Here is a 13,383-nt window from a genome sequence, read left to right as displayed (position 1 = left end):
TCTTCACCCTCAGGGGACAGTGTCATATGGTCACTACTAGTATTTTGCGATCTCTTTGTTCAGCAACCATCTCTGGGCATTTGTCCCATCCTGTAAATTCCCAAATATCTCATGATTCCCCCCTCCCCTTGCAGAAGAAAAGTAGCAAGTTCCCTGCAGTGAAGTTTCATGGGACATGTGTTTGGGATTCTGCGCTGCCACTTACTTTCTATGTGGTATCTATCTCTGAAATGAGAATACAAGGGCTGATAAAAAAAATATGTATTTAAATTCTTTTAAAAATTATTACAACAAAAAACATATTGCTATAATCTCCCTCAAAATACTTCTCCTCACTGGAATATGATACTGGGTACCATACTCAGTGCTTACTTAAGGTTATCTTTGCAATAACTTGGTGACTTGGTTATTACAATCCTCATTTTATAAATGAGGAAACAGATTCAGAGGTGATAGCAGTTTGTCTAAGTTGACAACACTTTTCCCATTGCTCTTGCTACTTTCTGGGGCAATTCTGGAAGTCTTTTTCATGATCAAGGTAAGGCATGATCAAAGATACAGTGAGTGCTGTGGCTGAGTACCATGAATGGAAATTCAAGTTCCTAAAAATGTTGTAGTGTGTCCTCACCCACTAGATCTGGCACCATGTGCCTGGGTTTCCCTAACATCAAAACAATAATAAAAGGTAAAGCTTTTGAATCGATTCATGATCCTGAGGCAACCATGAAAAGGAACTTTTAAGCCCCCTCCAAATGTAAAGACCCAATCCAAAAATAAGGAGAGGGTATTGGGGAAAATAGAGAAATCAAAATGTGTCATATGCAAATGCAATTTCCCTATGATGAATGTGATTGTTATGTATAACAATAAACTTAGTTATATTTTTAAAAAGAGAAGGGACTTCCAGAACTGCTCGAGAAAATGGCAAGAATGTGGTATGAATTTGTTTGAAGGGAGGGGGACTATTCTGAGGGAGATCAATGGCAACGTGTCTTTTACTGTGTAAGTCTTTTAAGAACCCATTCATCACATTTTTCAGTCATGCCTCATATCTATCTAATAAGGGACTCTGTCAGGATAAAATGGAAAAACGTGTTAGAGAATCTGTAAACCCCATCACTGCAATGCATTTGTTGCACCTATGCTACATGGATCTCCATAAAGAAGAGCTATCATTCACTGAGGGCCTATAGGATACCATACTAAGTGCTTACTGTTATCCTTGCAATAATCTGGTGGGGTGGTTATTCTAATCTCCTTCTTATAGATAAGGATGCTGAGATTCAGAGATGTGAGGAGTTTGCCTAAGTTTATGAATTAGCAGTGCCAGAAATTTTAAATTCATAGCTAAGTTCAAATCCCACATTCCATGCTCTTTAAAATTAATAGTTAAGATGCTCTAACAATAAAAATTAAAGCCTGCTTCACATGCAAAAACAGATGAATGAAAAAGATACTCTGTCAAGGCTATCCTGTATGATTCTATATAATAAAGATTAACAATAGCACTGTTACCTTTAAAATAAAAAAGAATAACTTGTTGTTACAAGAGCTACTTCCTAAGCTTGATTCTGTGAGTTGCTAGTGGAGCAAGCCTCTTTCATGTCTTTCTTTCTTTTCTTTTCATTTCTTCTTTTTTCTTCTCTAGAACACAGGAGAAATTGCCACCTATATCCCAAGACTTTGCAAGAAGTAAATTGGCCTAGAATATGCAAAAGTAGCTACAACAGTGTCTGGCTCTTGGCAGACACTCAATAATGTAGCTGAATGAAATTCTTTGTAGTTTAAATCTAACAATGACACACATGATCGTAGTGTAGATATACAGACTTTTAATAATGGAACAAAATCCCAGGAGAGACATTAGTGCTCATTTTTTCATAATGATGTTTTAATAATCAGAGTATAAGACATGAGGACACGAACTGGTGTACAACATAGGGGTTAAGTGCACAGACTCAGAGTCACACAGGCGGGTCACGTCCATCTGCCAGCCCCAGAGATCCTCTACCTAAGGCCTTGCAAAAGTAACTCATCCTCTCTGTGTCCATTTCCAGGGCTGTAATGTGAAAGGGTGGTTGGGAGGATTGCAGAAGTTTATATGGAAAATGCTCTTAGTACAGTAATGGGTGAGTGCTGTGTAAGGTCTCCCTACAACACGCACACCAGCTCTCTCTCCTTCCTCGGCACCCGTGATCCACTCATAAATCCTAAAGAGAGGTTTGGATGACCTTCCACATTTGGTATGTTTTTGTACATATGCCTTTTCTCCTCTGCTGTATCTATTTGAGGCTGTGCTGCTATCTGATTCAGTCCACTCCGGGTTCACACTAAAGTAAACTCTCCATAGCTGTTTGTGGAATCTGTGAAAAAATCATGGAACTGGAACTTGTCCTTTGGGTTCACTTCTGAGGGGTTCCCATGCTGTGTATACCTCCATCATGTAAACTCATGGCTGAAGCGCTTCATGGTGCTGAATTTCCTTGTTCTGGCTCCGGAGATCCAAACAAGAGCATCTGTACTCAGGAGAGGCCAACTGAAGCCATACACTACCCACAACAATTTGGCCAATCCGTTTACAACTGCAGTCACAGACCTGGCCTGACAGACTGGCAGATTAAGGGCTCAAAAGCACCTGGGAAGTGTGATGCAAGGACACCCCAACCTCATACCACCACCTCCCACACACACACACTGTCTGAAAGCCTACCATTGCTCTTCAGGTACCCATGGCCACATACTCGGGGAAGATGAGCACAGTGTGATTACCAGCTGTAAGGATCTCTGAAGGTCAGTGCAGGACAAGTGATGAGTGACTAAAACAGTACGGGAGGGAACAGGAAGGAAGGCAAATTTCAGAGCCTGGGAAAGGGGCTGCTCTTTCTTGTCTTCAGGACCTTGGCAGTGAGGGTTTGTCAGAGAAGAAACAGCCTCAGAAGCTCCTCACTATCTAGCCATCTTAGAGAAATGACCAGTAATGGCAGGCTGTTGTGGGCTCATTCCTCATGTACTTTCTCATTCTCTCTCTGGCCCCCTCCACTCATGTTCAACATGTAGGCCACCTTTCCAAGAGGCCCCTGGGCACCGCTGCCCAAGCTTAGGCTTTGGGAACAATCAGACCTTATTTCAAACGTTGACTCTGCAAATACTGAATGATGCTGGCCATGTACCCTCATTTCTCTGGACTTCAGCTTCCAGATTTACTAATGTCATTCTTCCAATCTGACTAAAAATTGTTGAAATTGATGCAAGCTAATTATATTAAGTCTCTAGTTGTGTACAGCATGTAGTAAATGTTCTGCAAATTATTATTGGGAGATACAGTGTTAGGTCTCATCATACTGTACTCTCCCCCTTTTCTTCTATATTTACCCAATTGAAAGCCAGTCAGTCATACCAAGGCAGCAGACTGCCTGGGTGTGGTGTTAAAGCTAGAGAACATTTCTTCCAGTTGTTTAGCCTACATTGGAAGAGAGTTATAAGTTCTCGTGTTCAACTGCACCCATGTCTATGTACCTGTTCTGGGTAAGGGTGTTTGTCATCTGTATGCTCAGAACTTGTTCCCTTTGGTCAACTGTCTTTCTCTTTTCTCCCAATTTCTTACTTGCTTTTCTCTCAAAAAGACACTGGATCTGAGTAGCAGGATTGGATTCTTAACTGAAGGGAAAAAACCCTCAAGAAACGCAACAAAATTGATAACAGACAATAACCACAGAAAACGTCTGAGGGCCGACTCTGTGCCTGGCATGTTTTGTACCCATTACTTTAATATTACAACCCTAGGATAGAGCAGCTGATTGTATTAGTCCCATTTTATAGATGAAATTGACACACAGAAATTTGAAAACTTGTCCAAGGTCAGATGGCTAACAAGTAAGGGGTGGAATTTTAAATTAACCTGACTCCAGGGCCAACTAGGATGAGCTCAATTCTTTATGAGGTACTGTTAAGCCATTTCTAATCCTCATAACAACTTTACGTGCTATAAGCCAGTAAGAAAACAAAGTTAGACTAGCAACTTGCCAAGGCCAGGCAGCTGGTAGCTGTGGAGTCAGAGACTGGATCCATAGCCTGTATATGTTCTTCCCCCTCCTTATAGCAGGGTCTCCAATTCAGTAGAACTTACAAGGGGGACTCTGAAGAGAAGGGAAACAAAGCCTTTGTTTTGCTTTGTTTTGTTTTTTGATGGCGGGGGGGTGGGGGGTGGCGGGGGGGGGGGGAATCAAGCACTTACCAAGGCAAGCACTTGAGCTGCAGAGCTAAATCCTGGGCCCCAGGAAACTAACCTTTGTAAGTATCTAGTACGTGGTCAGCACTTTCCCATAAGGGCATCTCATTTGATCCTTGTATACTCCATCAAGAGGCTATAAATAGCCATAAAAAGAAAACCAGACTGAGAGGTGGACTGACTTGCCAAAGATTACATGGCAGTATTCAGTAAATTCTGGGTTCACATTAATTACTCAGTCCTGAGAACTTGCTCCTTCTATTGAGATTTACAATCTAATACACCCCATCCTCTGATTTTTCAGAAAGCTTTGCTCCCAGCTTAAGATCTCTTTTTTTTTTTTTCTAATCTGTGTTCCAGGAGACTCATCCCCATGGATAGTATCAGAAGGCTCTCTTGTTCTGTACTTTTGAGCTTAGATCAGATTAACAGAAAGTTTCCATAGGAGACCACAGTTTGCAAAAGAGAGGTTAGTATTTGCTCCATGTCCTCCCTCTCTGCCTTGTTTTTGGTACTGGGGTTTGAACCCACGGTTTTCACATTCCCTAGGCCTTTTATTTTTTATTTTGAGACAAGGTCTCACTCAGTGGCTAAATTGTTCAAGTTGAGTTCAAATTTGTGATCCTCTTACCTCAGCCTCCCAAAATATTAGAATTACAGATGTGGGCCACCACATCCTGCCTGCATGTTTTGATTTTTGTGCAGTCCTCTTACCCCACTCTTTCTGGGCCCTGAGAGCACCATTTCTTCCACACATCAAAGGATGAAAATAGCTTCCTGCTATCTTCATTCCCAAACTGTTTCAACATATCTTGCCATACTGTACAAATTCACTTCACTGAATTGCTTTCATAAGCTCAGATGAGCATCCTGTTCCTTCTAGGATCTGACCAAGCTCCCAAGTGTTTGTCTGTGGTCAATTCTTTTGCAGCTGCTTAGCAGAAGGGTTGTGGCTTCTTGCTGGTCAGATAGCTCCAGGTCTTTCCGAGACTAATAAGGGTATAGAACAATAACCAAGGACTAGAGGCTGGCTCTCAGTGCTCTCTCTGCCTCTGTCCATCTGCAGTTGCAATTGGGAGCAGCTCAGCCTCTGTAAGTCCAGTGCCTCATCTTCATTGTGTGAGATTCCACTAGAAGTTGTCTTTGTTTCCTCCCTTCCTTGACATTCAAGCCTATGAGCTGCCACTGGGAGAGAGTAAGGAACTTGCTTCCTTCACATAGTAAAGCAATGAAGTGAAGACTTGATCAACTGCTTCTTAAGTCAGTTACTGCTTCTCTGATTTTCTCTGAGTGTTTTTTCCACAGCTCAATAAATATTTCACCATCACTAATAATATGATCACCACCATTCCCCTGCCACCCTAAACAGCTTAAATTCATCACCACTGTTTGACATAGTCTGCCACTTTGTCTACTCAGGTCTCCATAATCTCACCGACCTCTGGCTTTCCTCAACCAAGAGAGCTGCCTGAAATCTCTTGTTCCAAGATGTGCATGGAGAGAAACTGGGAAAGAAAGAGAAATTGTTTCAGACAGAGAAAGCAAAAGGAGCTTCCCTGGCCATCTGCATAAGCACCAAGAAGAGATGCATGCAAAGCTTGTGGAGATTAGCTGTCTGTTTGGAGAGAAACACCTTCACTGACTAACTATATAGTTTGTTCTGGAAAATATGGTCCTTGGAGTAACTCTTAGTTGATCCTCACACTGGAATATGAAGTTAAACTGCCTTCTGCTCTCAACCCATCCTCTTTGCTTGGCAGGTTTGGAGAAAGGGCCAGGGAAGAAAGAAAGAAGTAGAATCCCAGCTGAGGGAGGGAAGGGAGTGCACGCTGGGGGCAGAGCATGTGAATACACAATCAGGAATTTTGTGTGCTAAAAATGAAATTTCCTCATTGTCTATTTATTCTTTCTAGCATTTTCTTCTTTAAATATTAGGACACAGCCATCTTAAGAAGTTGAGGAGAAGAACCCTAGCCCCAGGGCTCCAGCTGCTCAGCTACGAAGTGGTAAGTGCTAGAGGAGAGGTGGCCTGTGGGGAAGAAGGTAGACAGCTGAGAAGTGTCTCCAAGCGGGTGGGGCAGGGCCTAGGGGATGAGTTGCTGGCAGAGGGTAAATAGGGTGAAATAAATAGGAGGTACAAAGTCTTGGGTCAAAGAAGGCACTGTTCTCCATTTTCCTTTGGATTTTGGCTGTTCAATTGAGTAATTCCTGACCCCAGGGCAACTCAGAGCTCCTCTGGCCTGCTCTGGAGATGTTATTTAATTGCCTTAAGATTCTACTTGGGATTTTCCTCCTGAATTTTTTCAAATGCCCCAGCCTTACTTGGCCATTTCAGTATTTGTTTTTTCTTTTATCTAATTCTCAGGGATGTCCAGAACAGCACGCTCTTCAGAAAGTCCCTAGGGCAGACAGGTCTCCCTCTGAGAACCTGGGCCAGGCCTTGGAAGACCTGCCCCCTCAGACTGAGACTAGAGCACCAAATCCCATACCCCAGCAAGCCCACCACTCCCAGAATACAAAGTCTCAGACAGTGTCAGCAGTATCTGAAATTCTCGGAAGAGAGCTGTTAGTAATTCCCCAGAAGAGTCAGGCTTTTCTTTAGTCCTTAGATTTGCAATGCAGATGCAAGGAAGGTGGGCTGCCTTGCCAGTTAGGGGTGAATTTGTTGGTAGCTTGTCTCCTCTAAGAGAGGGACCTGCACCTGAATCATATGGAGCTGCTCGACTTCTGAAATCTTAATTTTGAGCAAATCGTTTCATGGGTATAAATCTGTCATTTCAGCTTTTCCCCAAATCTGTCACTTTTACTCAAGATTCTTAGCTCCACATCCCTCTGAATCTATCATTCTGGGAGGGCTCCACTCCAAAGTTGACCATTTGACCTTCCCCCAACCAGCCTCTTATGTTCTGGTCTTATATTACATTCTTGGGCCAGTCATAGAAAACTACTAGAGAAGGAGGTATTTAACACAACAGAAGCACATTCGCTCACAGGTCTGGAGGCCACAAGTCCGAAATCAAGGTGGTGGAAAATCAAAATCTTTCTGAGGCTTCTAGAATAGGATCATTCCTTCTTTTCCAGCTACTGGTAACTCCTAGCATTCTTTGGCTGGCATCAGCATAAGACCAGGCTCTTCTTCAATTTTTCTGTAGCTTTTTTCAACTTTGTCTATGCGTCATTTTCTTTTTCTTATAATGACATCAATCATTAGATTTAGGGAACACTTTAATTCAGAATTTCACCTTGATTTTTACCTTGGTTATATCCACAAAATCCTATTTTCCAAATGAGGTTGCATTCCAAGGTTCTAGATGAACATGAATTTTGGAGAGACATGCTTCAACCCATTACAGACCCTCTTTTTCTTTCTGTTGTACCTGCCTTCCAAATTGCCAAGCTTCATTCAAGACCACAGTTGAGCATTTTCCTTTTCACCTGTTGAATGTAGGTTTTAGCTCCTGCTCTTTGCTACTCTCAAAGGCCCTTAACCAAAAGAGGGCCTCCTGTCATGCAGCATCAACTCCCATTTTCTGCAGAAGCCAGCTCCACAAAGATGATAAAATTTGGTGGCCAGACTTTTCTGAAATTTTAATCCTGAGGCCTCTACAAACATGTGTATATTTTTAACCTTCACCTTTTCAAGTAGGCTGAGTACCACTTTTATAACACGCAGCAGCCTAAACACCATTCATTTACATATTGAGTGCCTATTGTCCCCCAGGCATTATGCTGACACTGACCTCTTCTTCCCCAGCTAATGAGGTCATTACCTTCTCAGGGTTGACGGTGTAGGAAGAACTCTTTATGGCTGCTCTATAGCATTGTCTTCTAAGGTTTACATTCTTCGGGTTGTTAGATAATTCTCTTTACTTGGCCTTATTCTACTTTGATATCTTGTCTCCTGCAGCCCACATCAGGAGCTTAGCTGAACTCTCACTGAACCCAGGCTCTTGTGTATTTGAGCTGTGGTACTTTTCTCTGCCGTCTATCCTACTTCCAAACCAGGAACTGCCTGCCTTGTTCAGTTCCAATGCTATCTTATCCTAGGAACCGTCCTTGCCCGTCCTGGTTTTAATAGCTTTTGCATAAGTCTCTTGTGTGAATCCTGCTGCCTTGAAATTGGGTGTCTGTCTCTCTTTTCTCTTGAAGTCAAGGACAATATTTTATTTATATTTATTTCTTCCATCTCTAGCATAATGTAGGTATATAGTGAGCATTTAACTGTTTAACAGAAGAGGCAGTGGAAGATCTCCATTCAGCTGAGACTTCAGTCTGCAGAGTACGGACTTTCCCACCTTCCTCCATCCCCTGCACTGCATCTGTGTGTTCTCCTGGGTTATTCATGCCAAGATGCTTCACATGGCATAACAGAAGTGTTATGAACTGAATTGTGTTTTCTCTAACATACCTTTTGAAGTCCCAACCCTCAGTGACTCAGAGTGAGGCCTTATCTGGTAATAAGGTTGTTGCAGATATATTTAGTTAAGATGAGGTCTTATTGACGTAGGGAAGGCCCTTAGTCCAATATGACTGTTGTCTTATGAAGAGGGGAAGTTTGAACACAGATCCCACCCAGAGAAAAAACTATCAGAAGAGAATCTAGTAATATTCCACCCACCGCAAAACACCAACGATTACTAGCAACCGCCAGAAGCAGGGGAAAAGTGTGGAGCAGATTGTATAGTCCTTGGAAGGGATAGACTCTGCTGATAACTTGATCTTGGACTTCTGTCCCCTAGAGCTGTGAGATAACCAATGTCTGTTTATGTGAAAAATACAGAGATAAAGTGCTCATACAAACCAATGCCTTCCATTTTCCTATCCAAGCTTTCATTTTTTTTTAATTTTAAAGAGAATAAAACCTAACAAAATAAAACAGAATAAAGCCAATCAAAACAAAACCGTGAAAGTGGTATAGAACTTCAAAACAGGGTAATAGGAAATCTGCAATGGCTACCATAATATCTCTTGTAATCTTCACAGTAGTTGTCCATACTATCAGACATAGAAAAATCAAATAAAACAACAATAAACAAGTAAAACAAAACAATAGATCAGAACAAAACTAAACAGAACAATATTGGACTTCAAAAACAATACAGAAGGAAATCTCCCATATTTGCTATATTGCATATTGTTATCCTTACTAATAGATGCTCAGTCTACCAGCTTAGGCTGCAAAGTCAACTAAACAATACAAGAATTTAGTTGCTTTTATATCTCAGTTACTGCAAAGTCAACTAAACAATACAAGAATTTAGTTGCTTTTATATCTCAGTTACTAGCAGCTCAGCTTCAAACAAGCCAGTTGCTTAGGGAGAGAAGAGCTTCTTGATACTCACACTGTCCTGGAGCACTGTCGGCTCACAGCAGGGGCAAACTGGCTTCTCACTTCCTGGGTCTCTCACGGCTTGCGCAGCTTATAGGAAGGCCAATTTGGCTTCTTGTCCCAGACCCAGTGTGACTTCTGTTCATTCATGGGAGGCACAAACTGGCTTCTGTCTTCCTGGGCCCTGCATGGCCTGTCCTCATCTTTCATATGTGTGTGTCATTGATCCCTATCTAAACCAGCAAGGTAGGTTTCTCTGTTCTATTATCCCTGCTCTACAGATGACAAGAACAGAAGCCCACCAGAAGCAAAGAAATCGAACTTACTACTTTCCCTGGTTTTTTTCCTTTGTCAATCTCCTCTACAGCCCCATACCCACCCCGTGTGTGTGTGTGTGTGTGTGTGTGTGTGTGTGTGTGTGTGTGTGTGTTTCATGGGAAATTTTGATCTCTTTCCATTGTCCTTTCAGGATACCTAAAGGCAGCTTTGAAAAATGTGAGATATTGCAGGATTCTGAAGGTATTTTCATTACTCATTCTTCTCCCTTAGGGACCCTTCCCTCTATGGCTTCAGGCTGTTTTTGGCATAAAGCAGCTGTACAATGAGCCTTATAGGACCCTCCTTCCAAGGCTCTAAAGAGTATGTTGGACCATCTAATACCCTGAAAACATTTGCCCACCTGGGGACCTAGGGAAAAGCATTGCCCCAGGTACTCCTCTGTCCCTTGATGAAGCCCAGTGAGCTTCCCAAAAGGGATGGCTCCTCCTTCTCTTTGGAAAGGGGTCCTGGAGACTTATTAGTCTCAGGGCCACATTCTAACCACCCAGACACACCTACCATTCCCTCAAGCCCTGTGACCCCCTTCGCATCGCATGGGACCTCCTTACTTAAACTACCACCAGCCACTCATCTTGTAGGGAGGGCTCTTCCATGGACCCCATTGTCTGCAAAGCAACCCAACATCCCCAGTGGTTTCTTGTTTTCTGTCCCTACAGGCAGGCACACAGGCCATTTTCCTTTTTAAAGGTTTTAGTGTGTGGCTGACTGCAGGGAGATAAAGAGGAGTTGATAAAAGTCACAGCTTGGATATTTCAAAGCTTTAAAAAATATTAAGGTATTCTTTCATCCAGACTCTTGATTTTCTTTCTGAGATGACAACAGCAGTGCCACTGACTTAAAATCCATACAACCCACATTTTTTTATGATAAGGAAATGAAGATAGCATATAAGCAGAGCACTGCTCCAAAGGCCACTTGACTCTGAGGGCTTCTGAGTTCTGGAGCTTTCCCACCTATGGCTCCAAAGTTCTCCAAATATCATGCATATTTTCCTACAATTTTTAGAGCAGGATTCTTGCTTGTTGAAAGTAACGGACTCCCCAGCAACTTGGTGAAGCCAAGTGGCCCCTCTCAGATAGTTTCTAATGTAGAAAATAGAATGTGTAGGATTATAAATGAAATCAACTTCTTCAAAATAGTTATTAAAATATTTTTTAAATTTTGTGATATAATATGTAATGTTATTACTATATTAAATAGCAAAATCTAGTGTAGGCCTAATAATTATTATAATTTTGAAGTGGTGATCACAAATGACATTTCAAGATACTATATCTAAAACAACTGTAATATGTTATGAAAATACCTGTGACAAAACCATAAATATTGCTAATAGTTCTGTGATCTGTAGCCTATGTTCATACTGGAAGAAGATGCCAATTTTTGGTTGAAGTGTAGCAAAACTAAACATGTAATATTTTTTTCTTTATTTAAATTCATAGATATAAGTTAATAGCTCTAGCTGGGCATAGTGGCACGTGTCTATAATCTCAGCACTTGGGAGGCTGAGGCAAAAGGATTGCTGTGAGTTCAAGGCCAACCTAAACTGCATAGCAGAAACCCTGTTTCAAAAAGACCAAAAAAAAAATTAAGAGCCCTGCCTAGCAAGCTAAGGCTGCTGTACTCTGAGAAGAAAAGTATTAAATAGTGGTTCCCACCTTGAACCATTATGAAGATCGAACAGAAGGAGCATTTGCTGCCATGGACTTTAGGGTGGGAGAGTGGCTCAGGGACTCAGAGACATTCTCTGAACTTTATAAATATCACAGTAGTATTCTGGTAACAAGGCTGTCCCAGCATGTTTCCTGAAGAAGATGCAGATGACACTCTGACCTAGAACACTGTTCTCTTGGCAAAGCCGCAGGGAACCTGAAATCTCTTTAATGCTCCAGCTGGAACCTGGACATAAGACCTTTCCCTTTGGCTGGCAAACACCAGGCTGAGCCAGTCAGATAAGACTTGACTCAAGGCTTAGAAATAACAGAAAAATAAATGCTTTAGAATAAGGCCCACCGAGACGCAAGTAGTTATTGCCCGAGCACCAATGAAGTGAATGTGAATCCCTGAGAAAGATGTGGTAATGCCCAGATCCCGTCTGTGCTCATTCTGGAGTTCTGAGCTTCTATTAGATGACATGGCAGATCTGTTCACCACATCTGCCTCCTCTTCTGATTCCTGATTTCTTCCAAGTAGTACCTTTGCTTCCAGAAGGCTATATTTAGAGGAGAATTCCCTTTGCTTCAGAGTTCAGGTCTGAGAATCCTCTTTGTCCCCGTTATGGATTCTTTATCACTATTTAGTGTGTTGGGGGCTAGCTTTTCTTTATCTTCCCATCCATCCAAACATTGTAGCTGTAAGCTACCACAGCATTTAAATATAATACATTGTTTAATAAGCAACAAGGAAATCAAAACACAGAGCAAGGGAGCCTAACTTGTACCATTCTTGATTTTGTATTTGAAATCTATGCCCCCATAAGAGCTTCGTTAGGAGCCTATCTTAGTAGCCCCTCATATATGGATTTCCCCACTTACAAGCTATATGACCTTAAAGAACTTGATTAATTTCTGTAGCCTCAGTGTGTTTATTTGCAAAATTAGGGTAATAAAATATTCTACCTCACTGGCCTGTTGAATTAAGTGAGATAAAGCCTGCAATGAATATTATGTCTGATACACATAAGTTCCCAACATTAGTTGATATTATCCTTATATCCTATGGGAAAATAGTTAATTCAGCATTCAAGAAAATTATTTCTATCTGGGTGAATATCGTGTTTGACACATGGTAAGTGCTCAGTAAAATCTTCTTTAATTAAATAAATATTTTTCCAAGGATGTTCCTGCTTGGGAAAGATTCCTTGAGGTTCCTGACTGATGACAGTCACTATAAAGAAGTCAAAGTCCATTCTGATACATGACTGAGACATAAAAATTGACTGTCGCTGGCCCTGAATCAAGGCCGGCAGCTTCCTGATGCTGTTGATCTCAAGCAAGAGTCTAAAGAGATGTCTTTCTATGGTCTGTTGGCCATTTCAGAACTTGGGCAGTGAAATGGTCAAGTCATTAGAAACAAACAGCTTGAAGCAACCCCTCTCCTCCCTGGTGAGCGGCTGGGAGCCTGTTGGCACACAGGCTGAGAATCAAGCATCACATCTTCCCCCCGCTCCAGTTAGCAAGCAGTAGCCAGTGATCTGGACATCCCTTGAGAGGTTGACCATAGCCAATGTAGCAAATAGGGGGGATTTCCTTCCACCATCTCTTTGAAGGTAAATACTTTTATCCTTATTTTGCTTTGTTCTAATTGATGGTGTTATTTTAGACTGTTTTGTTTTGTTGAACTTCAATATACATGAATGTCTGGTTTTGAAAACCTAAAATGCCTTCCTCATTCTGTTCAGATCAGTTTTATACTATGGTTTTTTTTGTATGAATTCTCTGTATGTGAAGAACACAATTCTCTGTATTGGAAGAAAACAAGAGACAAT

The 13,383-nt window shown here is 41.6% G+C and overlaps 1 non-coding gene across 1 annotated transcript; it reads left to right on the top strand.

The window, feature by feature from the left end:
• Positions 1-12,840: 12,840 nt before the first annotated feature.
• On the top strand, positions 12,841-12,977 carry LOC111754341 (small nucleolar RNA SNORA2/SNORA34 family). The gene has a single exon (XR_002789044.1). It is a non-coding gene; the product is annotated as a small nucleolar RNA SNORA2/SNORA34 family (small nucleolar RNA).
• Positions 12,978-13,383: the final 406 nt, after the last annotated feature.

This window comes from Cavia porcellus, unplaced genomic scaffold (assembly GCF_034190915.1).
Source record: "Cavia porcellus strain 051 isolate PalLab524CR breed Dunkin Hartley unplaced genomic scaffold, mCavPor4.1 scaffold_1, whole genome shotgun sequence".
NCBI classification, from domain to species: domain Eukaryota; kingdom Metazoa; phylum Chordata; class Mammalia; order Rodentia; family Caviidae; genus Cavia; species Cavia porcellus.
This window is presented reverse-complemented; position numbering and strand designations above follow the sequence as displayed.